The sequence below is a fragment of the Triticum dicoccoides genome, chromosome 7A (genome assembly GCF_002162155.2).
Source record: "Triticum dicoccoides isolate Atlit2015 ecotype Zavitan chromosome 7A, WEW_v2.0, whole genome shotgun sequence".
Classification (NCBI taxonomy): Eukaryota; Viridiplantae; Streptophyta; class Magnoliopsida; order Poales; family Poaceae; genus Triticum; species Triticum dicoccoides.
Genome location: NC_041392.1, coordinates 211,627,868 through 211,651,774, shown reverse-complemented (window position 1 = coordinate 211,651,774; position 23,907 = coordinate 211,627,868).

The following is a 23,907-nucleotide window of genomic DNA, read 5'->3' as shown; positions in this document are numbered from 1 at the left end:
TTCTTTATGCTTTGCAGAATAATTCTACATTATCTCCGATCAACAATATGTCTTTCACATATACTTATCAGAAATGTTGTAGTGCTCCCACTCACTTTCTTGTAAATACAGGCTTCACCGCAAGTCTGTATAAAACTATATGCTTTGATTAACTTATCAAAGCATATATTCCAACTCCGAGATGCTTGCACCAGTCCATAGATGGATCGTTGGAGCTTGCATATTTTGTTAGTACCTTTAGGATTGACAAAACCTTCCGGTTGCATCATATACAACTCTTCTTTAATAAATCCATTAAGGAATGCAGTTTCGTTTATCCATTTGCTAGATTTCATAAAATGCGGTAATAGCTAACATGATTCGGACAGACTTAAGCATAAATACGAGTGAGAAACTCTCATCGTAGTCAACACCTTGAACTTGTCGAATTTTTTTTGCGACAATTCTAGCTTTATAGATAGTAACACTACTATTAGCGTCTGTCTTCCTCTTGAAGATCCATTTAATTTCAATGGCTCACCGATCATTGGGCAAGTCAATCAAAGTCCACACTTTGTTCTCATACATGGATCTCATCTCAGATTTCATGGCCTCAAGCCATTTTGCGGAATCTGGGCTCATCATTGCTTCCTCATAGTTCGTAGGCTCATCATGGTCAAGTAACATAACCTTCAGAATAGGATTACTATACCACTCCGGTGCAGATCTCACTCTGGTTTACCTACGAGGTTCGGTAGTAACTTGATCTGAAGTTACATGATCATCATCATTAGCTTCCTCACTAATCGGTATAGTAGTCATATGAACATATTTCTGTGATGAACTACTTTCCAATAAGGGAGTAGGTACAGTTACCTCATCAAGTTCTACTTTCCTCCCACTCACTTCTTTCGAGAGAAACTCCTTCTCTAGAAAGGATCCATTCTCAGCAACGAATATCTTGCCTTCGGATCTGTGATAGAAGGTGTACCCAACATTTTATTTTGGGTATCCTATGAAGATGCACTTCTCCGATTTGGGTTTGAGCTTATTAGGTTGAAACTTTTTCACATAAGCATTGCAACCTCAAACTTTAAGAAACAGCAGCTTAGTTTTCTTTCCAAACCATAGTTCATACGGTGTCGTCTCAACGGATTTAGATGGTGCCCTATTTAATGTGAATGTAGCTGTCTCTAATGCATAACCCCAAAACAATAGCAGTAAATCAGTAAGAGACATCATAGATCGCACTATATCTAATAAAGTACGGTTATGACGTTCGGACACACCATTACACTGTGGTGTTCCAGGTGGCGTGAGTAGTGAAACTATTTCACATTGTTTTAACTTAAGGCCAAACTCATAACTCAAATATTTTACTTCTGCGATCATATCGTAGAAACTTTTATTTTTTCACGATGATTCTCCACATCACTCTGAAATTCTTTGAACTTTTCAAATATTTCAGACTTGTGTTTCATCAAGTAGATATACTCATAGCTGCTCAAATCATCTGTGAAGATCAGAAAATAATGATACCTGCCACGAGCCTCAATATTCATCGGACCACATACATCAGTATGTATGATTTCCAACAAATCTGTTGCTCGCTCCATTGTTCTGGAGAACAGAGTCTTTGTCATCTTGCCCATGAGGCATGGTTCGCAAGCATCAACTGATTCATAATCAAGTGATTCCAAAAACCCATCAGCATGGATTTTCTTCATGCGCTTTACACCAATATGACCTAAACGGCAGTGCCTCAAATAAGTTGCACTATCATTATTAACTTTGCATCTTTTGGTTTCAATATTATGAATATGTGTATCACTACGATCGAGATCCAACGAACCATTTTTCATTGGGTGTGTAACGATATAAGGTTTTATTCATGTAAACAGAACAACAATTTATTCTCTTACTTAAATGAATAACCGCATTGCAATAAACATGATCAAATCATATTCATGCTCAACACAAACACCAAATAACACTTATTTAGGTTCAACACTAATCCCAAAAGTATAGGGAGTGTGCGATGATGATCATATCAATCTTGGAACCACTTCCAACACACATCGTCACTTCACCCTTAACTAGTCTATGTTCATTCTGCAACTCTTGTTTCGAGTTACTACTCTTAGCAACTGAACCAGTATCAAATACCGAGGGGTTGCTACGAACACTAGTAAAATACACATCAATAATCTGTATATCAAATATACCTTTGTTCACTTTGCCATCCTTCTTATCCGCCAAATACTTGGGGCAGTTCCGCTTCCAGTGACCAGTCCCTTTGCAGTAGAAGCACTTAGTCTCAGGCTTAGGACCAGACTTGGGCTTCTTCACTTGAGCAGCAACTTGCTTGCCGTTCTTCTTGAAGTTCCCCTTCTTCCCTTTGCCCTTTTCTTGAAACTAGTGGTCTTGTCTACCATCAACACTTGATGCTCTTTCTTGACTTCTACCTTCATCGATTTCATCATAATGAAAAGCTCGGGAATCATTTTCGTCATCCCTTGCATACTATAGTTCATCACGAAGTTCTACTAACTTGGTGATTGTGACTAGAGAATTGTGTCAATCACTATTTTATCTGGAAGATTAACTACCACTTGATTCAAGCGATTGTAGTACCCAGACAATCTAAGCACATGCTCACTGCTTGAGCTATTATCCTCCATCTTTTAGCTATAGAACTTGTTGGAGACTTCATATCTCTCAACTTGGGTATTTGCTTGAAATATTAACTTCAACTCGTGGAACATCTCATATGGTCCATGACGTTCAAAACGTCTTTGAAGTCCCCATTCTAAGCCGTTTAAGCATGGTGCACTAAACTATAAAGTAGTCATCATATTGAACTAGCCAAATGTTCATAACATCTGCATCTGCTCCTGCAATAGGTTTGTCACCTAGCAGTGCATCAAAGACATAATTCTTCTGTGCAGCAATGAGGATAAACCTCGGATCACGGATCCAATCCGCATAATTGCTACTAACATCTTTCAACCTAGTTTTCTCTAGGAACATATCAAAAATAAAACAGGGGTGCTAAACGCGAGCTATTTATCTACAACATAGATATGCTAATACTACCAGGACTAAGTTCATGATAAATTAAAGTTCAATTAATCATATTACTTAAGAAATCCCACTTAGATAGACATCCCTCTAATCCTCTAAGTGATCATGTGATCCAAATCAACTAAACCATGTCCGATCATCACATGAGATGGAGTAGTTTCAATGGTGAACATCACTATGTTGATCATATCTACTATATGATTCACGCTCGACCTTTCGGTCTCCGTGCTCCGAGGCCATATCTGTTATATGCTAGGCTCGTCAAGTTTAACCTGAGTATTCCGCGTGTGCAACTTTTTTGCACCCGTTGTATTTGAACGTAGAGCCTATCACACCCGATCATCACGTGGTGTCTCAGCACGAAGAACTTTCACAACGGTGCATACTTAGGGAGAACACTTATACTTTGATAATTTAGTGAGGGATCATCTTATAATGCTACCGTCAATCAAAGCAAGATAAGATGCATAAAAGATAAACATCGCATGCAATCAATATAAGTGATATGATATGGCCATCATCATCTTGTACTTGTGATCTCCATCTCCGAAGTATCGTCATGATCACCATCGCCTCCGGCGCGACACCTTGATCTCCATCGTAGCATCGTTGTCGTCTCATCGATCTTATGCTTCCACGACTATCGCTACCTCTTAGTGATAAAGTAAAGCATTATAGCACGATTGAATTGCATACAATAAAGCGACAACCAAATGGCTCCTGCCAGTTGCCGATAACTCGGTTACAAAACATGATCATCTCATACAATAAAATTTAGCATCATGTCTTGACCATATCACATCACAACATGCCGTGCAAAAACAAGTTAGACGTCCTCTACTTTGTTGTTGCAAGTTTTACGTGGCTGCTACGGGCTTAGCAAGAACCGTTCTTACCTACGCATCAAAACCACAACGATAGTTTGTCAAGTTGGTGCTGTTTTAACCTTCGCAAGGACCGGGCGTAGCCACACTCGATTCAAGTAAAGTTGGAGAAACTGACACCCGCCAGCCACCTGAGTGCAAAGCACGTCGGTAGAACCAGTCTCGCGTGAGCGTACGCGTAATGTCGGTCCGGGCCGCTTCATCCAACAGTACCGCCGAACCAAAGTATGACATGCTGGTAAGCAGTATGACTTATATCGCCCACAACTCACTTGTGTTCTACTCGTGCATAACATCAACGCATAAAACCTAGGCTCGGATGCCACTGTTGGGGAACGTAGTAATTTCAAAAAAATTCCTATGCACACGCAAGATCATGGTGATGCATAGCAACGAGAGAGCAGAGTGTTGTCTACGTACCCCCGTAGACCGAAAGCAGAAGCGTTAGCACAACGCGGTTGATGTAGTCGTACGTCTTCACGGCCCGACCGATCAAGCACCGAAACTACGGCACCTCCGAGTTCTAGCACACGTTCAGCTCGATGACGATCCCCGGACTCTGATCCAACAGAATGTCAGGGAAGAGTTCCGTCAGCACGACGGCGTGGTGACGATCTTAATGTTCTACCGTCGCAGGGCTTCGCCTAAGCACCGCTAAAATATTATCAAGGATTATGGTGGAAGGGGGCACCGCACACGGCTAAGAGATCAATGATCAATTGTTGTGTCTATGGGGTGCCCCCCTGCCCCTGTATATAAATGAGCAAGGGAGGAGGAGGCCGGCCCTATGAGGGGGCGCGCCAAGTGTGGAGTCCTACTAGGACTCCCTAGTCCTAGTAGGATTCCACCTCCCATATGGAATAGGAAAAGAGGAAGGGAAAAGGAGAAGGAAGGAAGGGGGCGCCCCCCTTCCCTAGTCCAATTCGGACCAGACCAAGGGGAGGGGTGCGGCCACCCTTGAGGCCCTTTTCCTTCTTTCCCGTATGGCCCAATAAGGCCCAATACGTATTCCCGTAACTCTCCAGTACTCCGAAAAATACCCGAATCACTCGGAACCTTTCCGATGTCCGAATATAGTCGTCCAATATATCGATCTTTACGTCTCGACCATTTAGAGACTCCTCGTCATGTCCCCGATCTCATCTGGGACTCCGAACTCCTTCGGTACATCAAAACTCATAAACTCATAATATAACTATCATCGAAACCTTAAGCGTGCGGACCCTACGGGTTCGAGAACAATGTAGACATGACCGAGACACGTCTCCCGTCAATAACCAATAGCGGAACCTGGATGCTCATATTGGCTCCCACATATTCTATGAAGATCTTTATCGGTCAGACCGCATTGTTCCCTTTGTCATCGATATGTTACTTGCCCGAGATTCGATCGTCGGTATCTCAATACCTAGTTCAATCTCGTTACCGGCAAGTCTCTTTACTCGTTCCGTAATACATCATCTTGCAACTAACTCATTAGTTGCAATGCTAGCAAGGCAAGTGATGTGCATTACCGAGAGGGCCCAGAGATACCTCTCCGACAATCGGAGTGACAAATCCTAATCTCGAAATACGCCAACCCAACAAGTACCTTCGGAGACACCTGTAGAGCACCTTTATAATCACCCAGTTATGTTGTGACGTTTGGTGGCACACAAAGTGTTCCTCCGGTAAACGGAAGTTGCATAATCTCATAGTCATAGGAACATGTATAAGTCATGAAGAAAGCAATAGCAACAAACTAAACGATCAAGTGCTATGCTAACGGAATGGGTCAAGTCAATCACATCATTCTCCTAATGATGTGATCCCGTTAATCAAATGACAACTCATGTCTATGGTTAGGAAACATAACCATCTTTGATCAACGAGCTAGTCAAGTAGAGGCATACTAGTGACACTCTGTTTGTCTATGTATTCACATATGTATTATGTTTCTAGTTAATACAATTCTAGCATGAATAATAAAAATTTATCATGATATAAGGAAATAAATAATAACTTTATTATTGCCTCTAGGGCATATTTCCTTCATGACAAAGCCGAGAGGTTTCTTAACATAAACTTCCTCCTCTATTTCACCATTTAGAAAAGCACTTTTAATGTCCATTTGGTACAAGGTGATATAATGGTGATTAGCATAAGCAAGTAAGATTTGAATGGACTCAAGTCTAGAAACGGGGGCATATGTCTCACCATAGTCCATTCCTTCGACTTGAGTGTAGCCTTGGGCGACTAGACGTGCTTTGTTGTGAAAAACTTGTCCATCTTCATCTTGATTGTTGCGAAACACCCATTTGGTACTGATGATGTTGTGGTTGTTGTCGGGCTTCTCGACCAATGTCCACACTTGATTTCTCTCAAAGTTGTGTAGCTCTTCATGCACGGCGTTTATCCAATCCGGATCTTCCAATGCTTCTTCAACCTTCATAGGTTCAATGCTAGATATGAATGAATAATGTTCACAAAAGTTAGCCAAACAAGTTTTAGAGCGAGTGATTCTCCTGGTTTGGATATCATTGTAGATTTGCTCGACGAGATGGTCTTTGGCGACTCTTTCTCGAACTCGTGGGAGCTTTTTCTTGGCTCGGGGTGGAACATCCTCTTCATCTTGTTCTTCTTCTTTTCCTTCTTCATTGTTGACGTTGTCGTTCTCTTGTCGTGGTGGAGAGGGAGGTTGTTGATGTTCATCTTAGTGTACTTCCTCGTTTTCTTCGTCTTGGTGTGTCCCACTTGTGGATGTGATAACCCACAAGTATAGGGGATCGCAACAGCTTTCGAGGGTAGAGTATTCAACCCAAATTTATTGATTCGACACAAGGGGAGCCAAAGAATATTCTCAAGTATTAGCAGCTGAGTTGTCAATTCAACCACACCTGGAAAATTAGTATCTGCAGCAAAGTGTTTAGTAGCAAAGTAATATGATAGTGGCGGTAGCGGCAACAAAAGTAAAGACAACAAAAGTAATGTTTTTGGTATTTTGTAGTGATTGTAACAGTAGCAGCGGAAAGTAAATAAGCGAGAACCAGTATATGGAAAACTCGTAGGCACCGGATCAGTGATGGATAATTATGCCGGATGTGGTTCATCATGTAACAGTCATAACATAGGGTGACACAGAACTAGCTCCAATTCATCAATGTAATGTAGGCATGTATTCCGTATATAGTCATACGTGCTTATGGAAAAGAACTTGCATGACATTGTTTGTCCTACCCTCCCGTGGCAGTGGGGTCCTATTGGAAACTAAGGGATATTAAGGCCTCCTTTTAATAGAGAACCGGAACAAAGCATTAGCACATAGTGAATACATGAACTCCTCAAACTATGGTCATCACCAGGAGTGGTCCCGATTATTGTCACTTCGGGGTTGCCGGATCATAACACATAGTAGGTGACTATAGACTTGCAAGATCGGATCAAGAACTCACATATATTCATGAAAACATAATAGGTTCAGATCTGAAATCATGGCACTCGGGCCCTAGTGACAAGCATTAAGCATAGCAAAGTCATAGAAACATCAATCTCAGAACATAATGGATACTAGGGATCAAACCCTAACAAAACTAACTGGATTACATGATAAATCTCATCCAACCCATCACCATCCAGCAAGCCTAAGATGGAATTACTCACGCACGGCGGTGAACATCATGAAATTGGTGATGGAGGATGGTTGATGATGACGACGGCGACAAATCCCCCTCTCCGGAGCCCCGAACGGACTCCAGATCAGCCCTCCCGAGAGGTTTTAGGGCTTGGCGGCGGCTCCGTATCGTAAAACACGATGATTTCTTCTCCCTTATTTTTTTCTCTCCGAAAGCAAATATATAGAGTTGGAGTTGGCGTTGGAGGGTTTACAGGGGGCCCACGAGGTAGGGGGCGCGCCCTAGGGGGACGCCCCCCACCCTTGTGAGAAGGGTGTGGGCCCCCTGGTCTTCATCTTTGGCGAGGATTTTTTATTGTTTTTTCTAAGATGTTCCGTGGAGTTTCAGGTCATTCCGAGAATATTTGTTTTCTGCACATAAAATAACATCATGGCAATTCTGCTGAAAACAACGTCAGTCCGGGTTAGTTCCATTCAAATCATACAAGTTAGAGTCCAAAACAAGGGCAAAAGTGTTTGGAAAAGTAGATACGACGGAGACGTATCAACTCCCCCAAGCTTAAACCCTTGCTTGTCCTCAAGCAATTCAGTTGACAAACTGAAAGAAAGAAATAAAAACTTTTACAAACTCTGTTTGCTCTTATTGTTGTAACTATGTCAAGCCAGTATTCAAGTTTTCAACATAGATCATAACTAACCATATTTGCAATAATTCTCAGGTCTCATAATTACTCATATCAATAGCATAATCAACTAGCAAGTAATAATAATAAATATCGGATGACAACACTTTCTCAAAACAATCATAATATGATATAACAGGATGGTATCTCGCTAGCCCTTTCTGAGACCGCAAAACATAAATGCAGAGCACCTTTAAAGATCAAGGACTGACTAGACATTATAATTCATGGTAAAAGAGATACAATCATAGTCATAACCAATATAAATTAACAGTGATGAATGCAAATGATGGCTGTGCTCTCCAGCTAGTGCTTTTTAATAAGAGGGTGATGACTCAACATAAAAGTAAATGGATAGGCCCTTCGCAGAGGGAAGCAGGGATTTGTAGAGGTGCCAAAGCTTGGTTTTGAAATAGAGATAAATTGTATTTTGAGCGGTATACTTTCATTGTCAACGTAACAACTAAGAGATGGCGATATCTTCCATGCTAAACACATTATAGGCGGTTCCCAAACAGAATGGTAAAGGTTATACCCCCCCTCCACCAACAAGCATCAATCCATGGCTTGCTCGAAACAACGAGTGCCTCCAACATACATCAGGTCCCAGGGGGAGTTTTGTTTGCAATTAATTTTGATTTAGTTTGCATAAAGCATGAGACTGGGCATCCCGGTGACCAGCCATTTTCTCGTGAGTGAGGAGCGGAGTCCACTCCTCTTGAGAATAACCCACCTAACACGGAAGATAAGGACAACCTTGGTTGATACATGAGCTATTCGAGCATACAAACAGAATGTTTATTTGAAGGTTTAGAGTTTGGCACATACAAATTTACTTGGAACGGCAGGTAGATACCGCATATAGGAAGGTATAGTGGACTCATCTGGAATAACTTTGGGGTTTAAGGGATTGGATGCACAAGTAGTATTCCCGCTTAGTACAAGTGAAGGCTAGCAAAAGACTGGAAGCGACCAACTAGAGAGTGACAACAGCCATGTACATGCATTAAAATTAATAAACATTGGATGCAAGCATGAGTAGGATATAATCCACCATGAACATGAATATCGTGAAGGCTATGTTGATTTGTTTCAACTACATGTGTGAATATGTGCCAAGTCAAGTCACTTAAATCATTCAAAGGAGGATACCACCCCATCATACCACATCATAATCATCTCAATAGCATGTTGGCATACAAGGTAAACCATTATAACTCATAGCTAATCAAGCATGGCACAAGCAACTATGATCTCTAATTGTCATTGCAAACATGTTTATTCATAATAAGCTGAATCAACAATGAGGGACTCATCATATTTACAAAAACAAAAGAGGTCGAGTTCATACCAGCTTCTCTCATCTCAGTCAGTCCATCATATATCATCATAATTGCCTTTCACTTGCACGACCGAACGGTGTGAATAATAATAAGAGTGTACGTGCATTGGACTAAGCTAGAATCTGCGAGCATTCAATAAACAGGAGAAGACAAGGCAATACGGGCTCTTGGTTAAATCAACAATAATGCATATAAGAGCCACTTCAACAATTTAATTATGGTCTTCTCCTACTGACCCCCAAAGAAAAGAAAAGAAATAAAACTATTTACACGGGAAAGCTCCCAACAAGCAAAAGAAGAACGGGAAATATTTTTGGGTTTTCTTTTTTTAATTATTACTACAATAGTAGAAAAATAAACTACTACTAATTTTTTTTGTTTTTTCTTAAGGTTTAGCAAAACACACAAGAAGAAAGCAGGAAAAAGAAAATAAACTAGCATGGATATTACAGTGAAAGAGTATGAGCACCGACATCTAGCAATGAGTGTGTGTGAACATAAATGTAATGTCGGTGAGAAATATGTACTCCCTCAAGCTTAGGCTTTTGGCCTAAGTTGGTCTATGGCCACGGCTGGCCTGGCAGATATCCATAATAATAGTTGTTGGGGTCGTACTGTGATGAGGAGGAATAGTTGGGATCATACTATGATGAAGAAGAAGACTCTGACTGCCACTGGCTGACAGTCATCTCTAGATCCCAAGAATAAACAGATTGTCGTGGGGGCTCATCTTGTGGTTCTAGTTTCGGGGCTGGTGCAGGATTCTTGTAAGCTTGGACGGCAGCCCACGTAACGAGGTAGGGTCCTACAAAATTAAACAAAGAAGGAGCAGGCAGGATAATAGTCTCAGGATGATGTTTGTTAAAGAACAATTGATACTTAAGCTCTCTTGCCCTATTCTTAACAATAAAATCATGTGCAACCATACTTTTATGATCTAGATAAACACGGGGCAGCACCTTTTCTTCCTTCTCAGCATGCCTAATAGGTATGTTAAAATGTGCAGCTAGGCGTGTGGCATAGACGCCTCCAAAGATGGGACCCTTAGTACGGTTCATACTTAACCGTCTAGCAATAATACCGCCCATACTAAAAGTGTTATCACTGTATAAATCGTGGTGCAGAATAATTATATCAGGGATACTAAGGTTTCCACTGTTTCCGCTTCCAATTAATCAACGACTAGCAAATAATGCAAAGTAGTGTAAAACAAGAAAATGTATGCTAGTGATTCGTGCATCGGAAACCTTTCTAGTTTCTCCTACAGTGATAGTATCAATAAACCCAGCCACATCATCATGATGTGGTTCTTCTGTCTTGCCCTCAAAAGGGATTAAAATCCGACAGAAATCATAAAGTGACATCTCCTTATGCTTATCTTATAAATGAAACTCCACTGTAGGTGGTGAGTTCCTAGAATTAAAATGAAAGTTTTGCACAAAAAAATTTGTGAGTAAGAGATACTGATCGCATTGGTCATGGAGGAAAGCGGTGAGGCATGCATTGTGAGCCAATTCATGAAAATCTTCATAGATACCGGCTGCTCTCAAGAAATCTTCAGAAGGCCATTCACATGCCCGAATCTCCGTGGTGCGCGGCAAATTATACTTAGGCTTCGGTGCCTTTTCCTTTGAGCTTTGGCTCAATGAGCCCCTAAAAAATCTCCTCATTATTTTTCTGAAACAATCTGCAATTTTTTGTAACTTCAAACAGAAATGAACCAACTTCAATAATATTGATAGCAACTACTCCTACAAGTGCCTAGAGCCTAAATCAAGCATTAGAACTACTTGGAACCATATAAATTTGGCATGCAAGCTCAAGAACATGGTCACCTATGCAGCACAAATTTGCAAAGAATAAAGCACTAGAACAAAAACTAATTGGACCAATGGAGGAGTCACATACCAAGGAACAATCTCCCCAAGTAGAGAGGTGCTTTGAGCAAGGAGATCGAAAATCACATCAAAAGTGACTAGAACTCGTGCTTGAGTTGGTTTTTCGGGTTTGTGTGAGATAGAGGAAGAAGATGGTGCTGGGATAAGTGGAGGAGGGCCACCGTGGTCCCACGAGGCAGGGGGCGCGCCCAAGGGGGGGCGCGCCCACCACCCTCGTGGCCAGGTGGCAGCTCCTCCCGCGGTAATTTTTGCACAGTAAATCCTCAAATATTCCCAAAAAAATCATATTAAATTGGCATGTCATTTTGAGGACTTTTATTTTCGGGATATTTTCATGTTGCACGGGTAAGTCAGGAAACAGACAGGAAAATACTATTTTTACTTTATTTCTACTAATTATCAGAAAATATAGAGAGGGTACAGAAGGTTGTGCTTCTAGTTTCATCCATCTCATGCTCATCAAAAAGAATCCACTAACAAGGTTGATCAAGTCTTGTTAACAAACTCATTACGATAATCATGAAACCAGAGAAATTTCGAATAACAGTAAGTTACCTCAACGGGGATATGCACATCCCTAATAATAAGTATATCATATTTCTTCTTGACAGTTGGTAGAGGAAATTCAAAACCTCCAAATATAATCGATGGAATTTTTCCAATAGAGTTGATACTATGAACTTGAGGTTGTTTCCTCGGAAAGTGTACCGTATGCTCATTACCATTAACATGAAAAGTGACATTGCCTTTGTTGCAATCAATAACAGCCCATGCAGTATCAAGAAAAGGTCTTCCAAGAATAATAGACATACTATCATCCTCGAGAATATCAAGTATAACAAAGTCCGTTAAAATAGTAACGTTTGCAACCACAACAGGCACATCCTCACAAATACCGATAGGTATAGTAGTTGATTTGTCAGCCATTTGCAAAGATATTTCAGTAGGTGTCAGCTTATTCAAGTCAAGTCTATGATATAAAGAGAGAGGCATAACACTAACACCGGCTCCAAGATCACATAAAGCAGTTTTAATATATTTTCTTTGAATGGAGCAAGGTATAGTAGGTACTCCGGGATCTCCAAGTTTCTTTGGTATTCCACCCTTAAAAGTATAATTAGCAAGCATGGTGGAAATTTCAGCTTCAGGTATCTTTCTTTTATTAGTAATGATATACTTCATATATTTAGCATAAGGATTTGTTTTGAGCACATCAGTTAATCGCATAAGCAAAAAGATAGGCCTAATCATTTCAGCAAATCGCTCAAAATCCTTGTCATCCTTTTTCTTGGATGGTTTCGGAGGAAAAGGCATGGGTTTCTGAACCCAAGGTTCCCTTTCTTTACCATGTTTCCTAGCAACAAAGTCTCTTTTATCATAACGTTGATTCTTTGATTGTGGGTTATCAAGATCAATAGCAGGTTCAATTTCTACATCATTATCATTACTAGGTTGAGCATCATCATGAACATCATCATTAATATTTTTACTAGGTTCATGTTCATTACCAGATTGTGTTTCAGCATCAGACATAGAAATATCATTTGGATTATCAGGTGGTTCAGCAATAGGTTCACTAGAAGTTTGCACAGTTCTATCATTTTTCTTCTTCTTCTTTTTAGAAGAACTAGGAACATCAATATTATTTCTTTGAGAATCTTGCTCGATTCTCTTAGGGTGGCCTTCAGGATACAAATGTTCCTGAGTCATTCTACCAGTTCTAGTAGCCACTCTAACAACATAATCATTTTTCTTACTATTCATTTCATTAAGCACTTCTTTTTGAGCCTTAAGTACTTGTTCTACTTGAGTGGTAACCATAGAAGCATGTTTGCTAACAAGTTTAAGTTCGCCTTTAATATCAGCCATATAATCACCCAAGCGTCTAATCATATAAGCATTTTCTTTTAATTGTCTACCAAAATAAGCATTGAAGTCGTATTGCTCAAACATAAAGTTATCAAACTCATCCAAGCACTGACTAGCAATTTTAGTAGGAGGGACTTCATCTTTATCATATCTATAGAGAGAATTTACCTTTACTACCTGTGTTGGGATATCGGGATCAGGAGGTTCTTCAGTAAATAAAGAATTAAGATCATATGTTTCTTCAACAGGCGGCGAATTAAGACCATGTATTTCTTCAATAGGAGGTAAATTATTAACGTCTTTAGCTTTAATACCTTTTTCTTTCATAGATTTCTTTGCCTCTTGCATATCTTCGGGACTGAGAAATAAAACACCTCTCTTCTTTGGAGTTGGTTTAGGAATAGGCTCAGTAATTGGAGCAGGAGATGGCTCAGGAGCTGGCTCAGGAGGTGCCCAATTATTTTCCTTTGTAAACATATTATTCAATAGAATTTCAGCTTCATCTGGTGTTCTTTCCCTGAAAAGAGAACCAGCACAACTATCTAGGTAATCTCTGGAAGCATCGGTTAGTCCATTATAAAAGATATCAAGTATTTTAGGTTTCTTAAGAGGATGATCAGGCAAAGCATTAACTAACTTGAGAAGCCTCCCCCAAGCTTGTGGGAGACTCTCTTCTTTAATTTGCACGAACTTGTATATTTCCCTCAAAGCAGCTTGTTTCTTATGGGCAGGGAAATATTTAGCAGAGAAGTAATAAATCATATCCTGGGGACTACGCACACAACCAGGATCAAGAGAATTAAACCATATCTTAGCATCACCTTTTAATAAGAACGGAAATATTTTGAGTATATAAAAGTAACGCGATCTCTCATCATTAGTAAACAGGGCAGCTATATCATTTAACTTGGTAAGATGTGCCACAACAGTTTCAGATTCATAGCCATAAAATGGATCAGATTCAACAAATAGGTGAAGTAGCACAAGCAGGATTGGGTTTCATTTTATCTCTAAGTGATTCTTTATTCCATTTAATTAATAACCTCTTAAGCTCATATCTATCTTTGCAAGCTAAAATAGCGGCAGAAGATTCCATATCAAAAATATAACCCTCAGGAATAACAGGCATATTTTCATCATCACTATCATCATCGTATTCAGATTCAATAGTTTCTTTTTCTCTAGCCCTAGCAATTTGTTCATCAAGAAATTCACCAAGGGGCACAGTAGTATTAGGCATAGAAGAAGTTTCATCATAAGTATCATGCATAGCAGAAGTGGCATCATCAATAACATGCGACATATCAGAGCGAATAGCAGAAGCAGGTGTAGGTGTCGCAAACTTACTCATAACAGAAGGTGAATCAAGTGCAGAGCTAGATGGTAGTTCCTTACCTCCCCTCATAGTTGAGGGATAGATCTTGGTTTTTGGATCTCTCAAATTCTTCATAGTGATAAGCAGATATAAATCCCAAGTGACTCAAGGAATAGAGCTATGCTCCCCGACAACGGCGCCAGAAATTTGTCTTGATAACCCACAAGTATAGGGGATCAAAACAACTTTCGAGGGTTGAGTATTCAACCCAAATTTATTGATTCGACACAAGGGGAGCCAAAGAATATTCTCAAGTATTAGCAGCTGAGTTGTCAATTCAACCACACCTGGAAACTTAGTATCTGCAGCAAAGTGTTTAGTAGCAAAGTAATATGATAGTGGCGGTAGCGGCAACAAAAGTAAAGACAGCAAAAGTAATGTTTTTGGTATTTTGTAGTGATTGTAACAGTAGCAGCGGAAAGTAAATAAGCGAGAACCAGTATATGGAAAACTCGTAGGCACCGGATCAGTGATGGATAATTATGCCGGATGCGGTTCATCATGTAACAGTCATAACATAGGGTGACACAGAACTAGCTCCAATTCATCAATGTAATGTAGGCATGTATTCCGTATATAGTCATACGTGCTTATGGAAAAGAACTTGCATGACATCTTTTGTCCTACCCTCCCGTGGCAGTGGGGTCCTATTGGAAACTAAGGGATATTAAGGCCTCCTTTTAATAGAGAACCGGAACAAAGCATTAGCACATAGTGAATACATGAACTCCTCAAACTATGGTCATCACCGCGAGTGGTCCCGATTATTGTCACTTCGGGGTTGCCGGATCATAACACATAGTAGGTGACTATAGACTTGCAAGATCGGATCAAGAACTCACATATATTCATGAAAACATAATAGGTTCAGATCCGAAATCATGGCACTCGGGCCCTAGTGACAAGATTTAAGCATAGCAAAGTCATAGCAACATCAATCTCAGAACATAATGGATACTAGGGATCAAACCCTAACAAAACTAACTCGATTACATGATAAATCTCATCCAACCCATCACCGTCCAGCAAGCCTACGATGGAATTACTCACGCATGGTGGTGAGCATCATGAAATTGGTGATGGAGGATGGTTGATGATGACGACGGCGATGAATCCCCCTCTCCGGAGCCCCGAACGGACTCTAGATCAGCCCTCCCGAGAGGTTTTAGGGCTTGGCGGCGGCTCCGTATCGTAAAACGCGATGATTTCTTCTCCCTTATTTTTTTCTCTCCGAAAGCAAATATATAGAGTTGGAGTTAGCGTCGAAGGGTTTCCAGGGGGCCCACGAGGTAGGGGCGCGCCCTAGGGGGGGCGCGCCCCCCACCCTCGTGAGAAGGGTGTGGGCCCCCTGGTCTTCATCTTTGGCGAGGATTTTTTATTGTTTTTTCTAAGATGTTCCGTGGAGTTTCAGGTCATTCCAAGAATATTTGTTTTCTGCACATAAAACAACACCATGGCAATTCTGTTGAAAATAGCGTCAGTCCAGGTTAGTTCCATTCAAATCATACAAGTTAGAGTCCAAAACAAGGGCAAAAGTGTTTGGAAAAGTAGATACGACGGAGACGTATCAGGATGCTTCTGTATCAATTCTTGGTTCACCTTGTCGTGAGGTAGAAGCTTCCACTTGGATGGACGAGGTATTCTCCTTCACCTTCGTTGGACGATCTTGCCAATAGACAAGTACTGGATTGGTTTCGAAGGGTCTTTGTCTCCTACATCAATTGGCAATTGCTCTACTTGCAAGCCGTTAGATTCATCAAACTTCACATCTACTGACGGTGTCATGGACTAGGGGGTACTCACCACGTCATCTCCCGATATGTTAGATTGGGCCGAGGACCCCCATGGCCGTATACTCATGGGCCAGTTCGGACGCTGCCGCATACATGGAAGATTCCACAAGACTTGGTGATCAAGACAAGGACTCCTCCCCACCGGCGTATTCGGCTAGGACTCTTGTTATCCTAGGCCTCTGGTGCATTATATCAACCGAGGCCAGGCTAGTCGATAGATCATATACAACAATCATAATCATAGGCTAGCTTCTAGAGTTCAGCCTCTACGATCTCGTGGTAGATCAACTCTTGTAATACTCACATCATCAAGATCAATCAAGCAGGAAGTAGGGTATTACCTCCATTGAGAGGGCCCGAACCTGGGTAAACATCGTGTCCCCCGCCTCCTGTTACCATCGATCCCAGACGCACAGTTCGGGACCCCCTACCCAAGATCCACCGGTTTTGACACCGACATTGGTCCTTTCATTAAGAGTTCCGCTGTGTTATCGGCAAAAGGATCAATGGCTCGCCCACAGGTCGACTGCGACGCCGGCTTCTTTGTCACCGGCTCGGCCGGTCACCTTGGCTGGACCGAGGACTGTGCCCTACCTCCGATCGTCATGTTCGGATGAGGGCCTTCATCAACATCAACTCCGATCTCTATCAAGATCATGGAGGAATCATCCAGGGAGCTCGGGGGCTCAACGTCAACATTGCCCTCGGGCGACCGTGCTATTTTTCTGGACAGGGAACTCGTATCCGCCGCCACTGCCTCCTCAAGTGTCGTTTTAACGATTGCTTCGGTGGAATTATGCGGAATTGAGTCTACAACAACCCTGGAAAAATTCGTCGAGTTCTGATGGAGGAATCTCTCGCAATCCGCGATATACCGGAGCCCTGTCAAATCTGGACGGAAATCTGGACGAGTTTAGGGCATGGTGTCCAGCTTCTAGATCGGACGTCCTTTGGAAAATCCAACCATTGATCGACTACGGAATTCCTATATCTACCACCCCTCAAAATTTCACATCAATCCGACTGTCCAAACTTCGGGAACCTTCCGATTAGTGCATCACTTTTCGGATCTATTTTTTGCGCGAAAACGAATCCGACCCGAGTTCGTCTTTTTTATGAACAGGATTTCGGACATCATTTTTTAAGGAAGTTTTGTATGGGGTATTGTGTTTTGTTCCCGAACACATCCCACTAACTTTAAAATCTTTTGAACATGATCTTCACCATCATGCTGGTGTCAAACTAGTCCGGCAATATTGCTCCACGGCTACCGACCTGCGCTAGACACATCGTCACTTTGTTGAGCCGAGCTCAACTTCTTCGGATCATCATCTCGGCGAGCCGAACAAGAGTTCGGCACCGCGAAGGATAAATCATCACCAACATCGCCGCCCCATGGATTACACGAAGCGGGCACACCGACATCGCCGCACGGTCACTTCATCAAATCGGCATTGACCACGTCACAACCTGCATCGGCAGGGCCACACTGTTGCTCCTTCAAGCTGGTGTCCATCACGCCGACCTACTTCGACTCATCGGCTGACATCGAGGCTTCGACATCTCGGCTGGACCGGGGGCTTCGCCATCTCTTCATCAACCTACTCCGGAGACTTCGGCGTCACTAGCCGACCAGCTCCGTCACGTTAGCTGGACTGAGGGCTTTGCCTCGGCAAGCCAACCTTTGCCAGCATCGTCATGCTGTCGCTTTATCGCCCATTAGGCAATGGGTGTGCGGATCAAGTCCCTATTTTGGGAATCACATTTCTTCGGATTGCTACAACAAATAAACCAGGTGCTATTAATCCTAGTATTTTTTGCTTGTTTGGGTTCATTTTTCCCAAGGAATTATTACTCTGGTTTGTCCATCATATGTACGCAGGTATATCAAATGGTGGCCGCATTAACGACGGTCGCATGGTGGCTCAGTCAGTTTGCGTATATGGTCCGGCGAACGTCGCATCCAGAACTCGGACCGACCTGTGAATTCAGGCTTTGCCACGCCTTTACCACATCACGCCGACGCCCGACATCGACATTGACTTTGGCGCCAGGCCATATTTCTTTTATTGCTCACTTTGCATAAATTATTTATTATGCAACGATTTTTTATACTATTATCTCCGGTTTGCACCATTTTTTGTGCACGGGAAAATGATCCGGGTTGGGTAGTATCGTCAACTCGGCGTACTGACATACCACGCCACCTCGGCTAGACGGGGGGCTTCGTGAACACTTCATTACCCCATGCCAGGGACTTCGGCATCACTCTGCCGGCCTGCATTGACCATGCTATGTCACCACTTCGGAGTGCCGATCTCTTTGCTCCGCCACCTTGGGACCGGCTTGGGGGATGGAACCTTGTCCCGCATCAAGCTCGGACCGTGTCATCAATACCGAACACATTAGCCAGCTAAGTTGCCTTCATGCTCAAAGTTTTAAATTTTTGACTTGTGTTCGGTTCGACCAAGCATTATACCTTTTTGGAAAAAAGTTGCTTGTAAAAAATCTCCTTGTCAAAACTTTGTTTGTGACACATAAATTCAAATACCCCGTTTACTTGGGGGCTTCCTTTATGAAGCTTTTCCTCTTGCATATGATTATACTTGTACAACATCGTTCCTTGTTCATGTATTACGCCACAATATGCACCATATTGACTTAAGCGATTTGCAAGCTGGGTTACCTCGCTCCTGTGTTTACCCCTACGTTCCCGATTGTTCGGCTAGGGAGTAAATGGAGCACCTTTACGATTCTCACGATCGGGTCATCCGAACCGGACCTCAGACTGGGTGAAGCCGAAAGCTAGCGCTCTTATTATTTTCAATTATGGTCGGCACACAACGGAACTCATGAGTACAAAAAATCTATTGCACAAGTCTCATAGTAACAATGAGCACCGAAGAAAGGTATCGGTGGGGGTACTATTTTGTTCGAAGATGCTTCTTACACTTCGTCAGTAATATAGCATAAGTTCCCTGTGCGCGCTTTGTCTGTTACAGCCTTATGTCCTGATTGCATGGTCATCAGAAACACCGTCGATACTCTCGACAGGTGCAGCACATGACACTTTTTGGCCCTTGACCGAAGAGGGAGAAGCCGACGGTCGGTTAAGACGCATATAAAGCTCGGGTGAACACAGATATGATATAAGTACTTTGGTATATACAATCATTATACATAAAATTCTTTTACCCAAGTCAATTGGGGGCTCTTAAATTTATATGAGCCGTTTTATTGTAAGTGTTCTTCTTCTTAGTCGTTGCAAAGTTTTTTTTATTATTATTTATAACTCCTTTTTTCAACACGAGTGTGTGGTCACTAGCCGGGGAGCCTAATTTCCCTCTCAAAGCCGCTAGAGTTTAGTTTGCTAAACCGGCCTAAAGAGAAGTACTCCGCCTTCGGGATAGGAGGTTGAAGCCATAGGCTGACCCGCCTGAAGTCTTTAGATAGGATGTGTCATGTTAAAACACGAAAGAAGCACTTTTTTCTAAAGTCCAATTTTTAGATTGGCACCGAACACTTGATCTTGTTCGGACGTCAGGTTTTCATTGACGTTTTTTGGTTTTCCAAGCCTATGGCACTTTTTAACTATTTGTGTCTTTCTAGCATAAGTCTCGCAGTGCAATGCCAGACACCTTTAGAGATTCGCAAAAACATTCTCGGACACTACTATATATGCATCGGTTTCAAATTGTGTCTTCGGTCAATAATTGGGTTGCCCGGCTCCTGTGCTTGCCTCCTACGTTTCGCTTTGTTTGGCTAGGTTGCAAAGGGAGAACCACTGTGATTGTGCTTCCAGCTCGCATGGTTAAGCACCTCAGTGGAGAAAGCCGAAAACTGACTGTTACAATAGGCGTAAACTGGTCATCGATCCGATGACTATGTTAAATGACGGGCCGTTCATAACATTGGCCGAAGTGTTTATGGCTTGACCTCGGATGTCGCCGAACACTAACCGGGGGCTCATAGCTAGCTTCCCCAGTTTAAAGCTCCTATGACTAAGAGAAAGTTATAAACCTCGCATATTTGATTGCCTCGTTTCCGCTAACACAACCACCTTCGGGCACCGAGACGTCGGCTAATTGTTGTTTTGTTATTGCGGAAACACCCTGCATAGTATCTACCAAGGGGTAGAGGACGACGATGGGCCACTTTCAACTGATAAATGGTCGCAATGGAGTCAAAATAATGATGTAAAGTACTTGGATACATAGAATCATTACACATAATCTGTGATTTTACTCTGGATATCGATCCTTAATTCGACCACCCATGCCCACATTAAGGCTCGGGGGCTATTGGGCTTTGCGCTCATTATTTACAAATATTAAAGGGGCACATCGAGCCCCTAATCTGGTGTTGCCACCCGACCAGTGTCTCAGGGGATACTGCATTGCATATTCAATGCAAAAAATTCAAAGGGCTCAGTGTTCGGCTTGATCAAACTATGGGAAAGCGCGTCTTCGGACAACAATAAGTACCATCTGGACCTATCTGGCATCAAGCTAATATATCACGACGACTTCTCACGACCCTCTCTCAGGGGCCCGTTCGCCGATCACTATTATCTCTAGTATATTACACTGTGTTTTTATTCATATGTATGCTGCCGAGCTAGGAGTTGAACCTCAGGCCGATTTCGCGCATCGACCTAAGTCTTAGGGGGCTACTGGGAACAGCGGTTTTATGCTTGCCTTCAGGTGCATCTCAGTTTTTAGACTGATACACACCTTGAGGGCTACTGGATATACATCGGCAGAGAATAAACTGCACCAGTTAAAAATATTCACAAAAAATCAGCCCGCGGTCAGGGTGGTGCACCACCTTGGAAGCAGTCCGGCATCAAGCTCGGGCGCTAGCGGCTAGCTCCATAGAGGGAATTTTCGGCATTAAGCTCGGCTAAACTCCTTCAACTTTTTTGACCAAGATGATCTATGACATCTTGGATATAGTCCGGCATTGGAGCTTGGACACAGTCTAGCGTTGGAGCTCGGATACATTTCGGTGTTGGAGCTCGGAAGCAGTCCGGCATTGGTGCTCGGCTGCAAAAGATACCTCGAATGTAGTCCGGCGTTAGAGCTCGGACGCAAGAGGACACTGCCTCCCGGGAACAACTTCAAACCTGAGGTGTGGCATAACAATAACAAGGCATTGGTAAAGGCCGGAAACTTAAAGGGGCTCCTCGGATACCCGACGTGTAAACTCGTCGAATGCATTTCGGTGATCCTCAAGATCGAAGATGAGAAGATTTGTTGAACTAGTTTTCAAGACCGACAACCGAAGATGAAGAACAGTTCAGAAGAATCAAGGAGCATCCCTAACTTGAAGACCGGTTTAGGGGGCTACTAACGGTGTCCTCGACTAGGGGGTACTCACCATGTCATCTCCCGATCTGTTAGATTGGGCTGAGGATCCCCATGGCCGTATACTCATGGGCCAGTCCGGACAGCTACCACATACATGGAAGATTCCACAAGACTTGGTGATCAAGACAATGACTCCTCCCCACCGGCGTATTCGGCTAGGACTCTTGTTATCCTAGGCCTCTGGTGCATTATATAAACCGAGGCCATGCTAGTTGAAAGGATCGATATAGTTGACTAGAGGGGGGTGAATAGGCAACTAACATTTTTTAGCTTTTCTTTAACAATTTAAACTTTGCATCAAAGTAGGTTGTCTAGAAGTGCAACTAAGTGAGCAACCTATATGATGCAACAATGATAAGTACACAAGAAAGCAAGAGATAAAACACAAATAAGCTTGCACAAGTAAAGGCACAAGATAACCAAGAGTGGAGTCCGTGGAGACGAGGATGTGTTACCGAAGTTCCTTCCCTTTTGAGGGGAAGTACGTCTCCGTTGGAGCGGTGTGGAGGCACAATGCTCCCCAAGAAGCCACTAGGGCCACCGTATTCTCCTCACGCCCTCACACAATGCGAGATGCCGTGATTCCACTATTGGTGCCCTTGGAGGCGGTGACCGAACCTTTACGAACAAGGTTGGGGCAATCTCCACAACACAATTCACTACAAAAAAATACACTTCTGTGATGATACGTGTTTGTCATAGTAGGTCGTGTTTTTTGTCATGCATGTACATCCATGACAAATTTATGATAGAATGAAGATAGTCATACTTGTGCTGTCGTAGAAGTGTTCCATGACATTACCAAAATTATCATCACGGAAGTGTCCACTTCCATGACGATAAATCGCGCGTCACAGAAGTGCTTTCGTCAAGGGTGACCGACACGTGGCATCCACCATAACGGAACGCCGTTAAGCTATCGGGTCAGATTTTGGATCCGATAACCCGTTAACAGCCCTGACCAATGGGAAATTTCCACGTGTAAAATTCTGATTAGCCAAAGGAAACACGTGTTGCCTCACCGTTGGGACAGATGCCATCCACTCATTGGACAGGAGGCGCCTATGATAGGTCGACACGTGGCACGGCCCAACAGTGGCCCATTCCGGTGAAAAAGGCCGGCCCAGTAAAAATTAGCAGGCCGTCCCATATAAGGCCTACTTGTGTCAGGTCCATTTAAGCCCACGACCCATACGAGATGTGCCAATTCGGCCTGTCAACGACCCGTTAAAGATTTGACACCATTGTAGCCCATCGTCAGTTCGAGCCCATTAACATCCCACTATATATTTGGGCTCAATATCGGCCTGATGAGATTTCGGCCTGTTAACGACCCATTTAATGGATGGGCCAATTTTCAGGATGTACATCTTTCGGCCTTTTAGTGACCCATTTAAATGTTGGGCTAATTTCCGGCGCAGTGTGTCTTTTAGCCTGTTGATGGCCCATAAATCTGATGGGCCATTTGTAGTCAGACCTGAGTTTCAGCCTTTTAGTGGCCCATTTAAGTGTTGGGCCAATTTCTGTCCCGGTGTCACTTTCAGCCTGTTGACGGCCCATAAATCAGTTGGGCCATTTGTAGTCGGACCTGAGTTTTGGCCTTTTAGCGACCCATTTAAGTGTTGGGCCAATTCCCGGCCATGTGTGCCTTTCGGCCTGTTAACGGACCATAAATGAGTTAGGCCATTTGTAGTCGGACCTTAGTTTTGGCCTTTTAACGGCCCATGCCCTTCATGGTCCAATACCAGCCCAGTTTCTCTTTCGGCCTGCTAAAGGCCCACAACACAGTTGGGCCGTTTACAATACGACCTGAGTTTCGGCCTCTTAGCGGCCCATGCTCTTCATGGTCCAGTAAAAGCCCACTATCTCTTTCGGCCTGCTGAAGGCCTACAGTATAGTTGGGCAATATATAGCCCAAACTTAGTAATGGCATGTTAACGACCCGGGAGGTAAGAGGGCCGACCATTAACTTTTGGCCTAGTAACGGCCCATTAACTTAATGAGCCCACTAAAGTTCGCT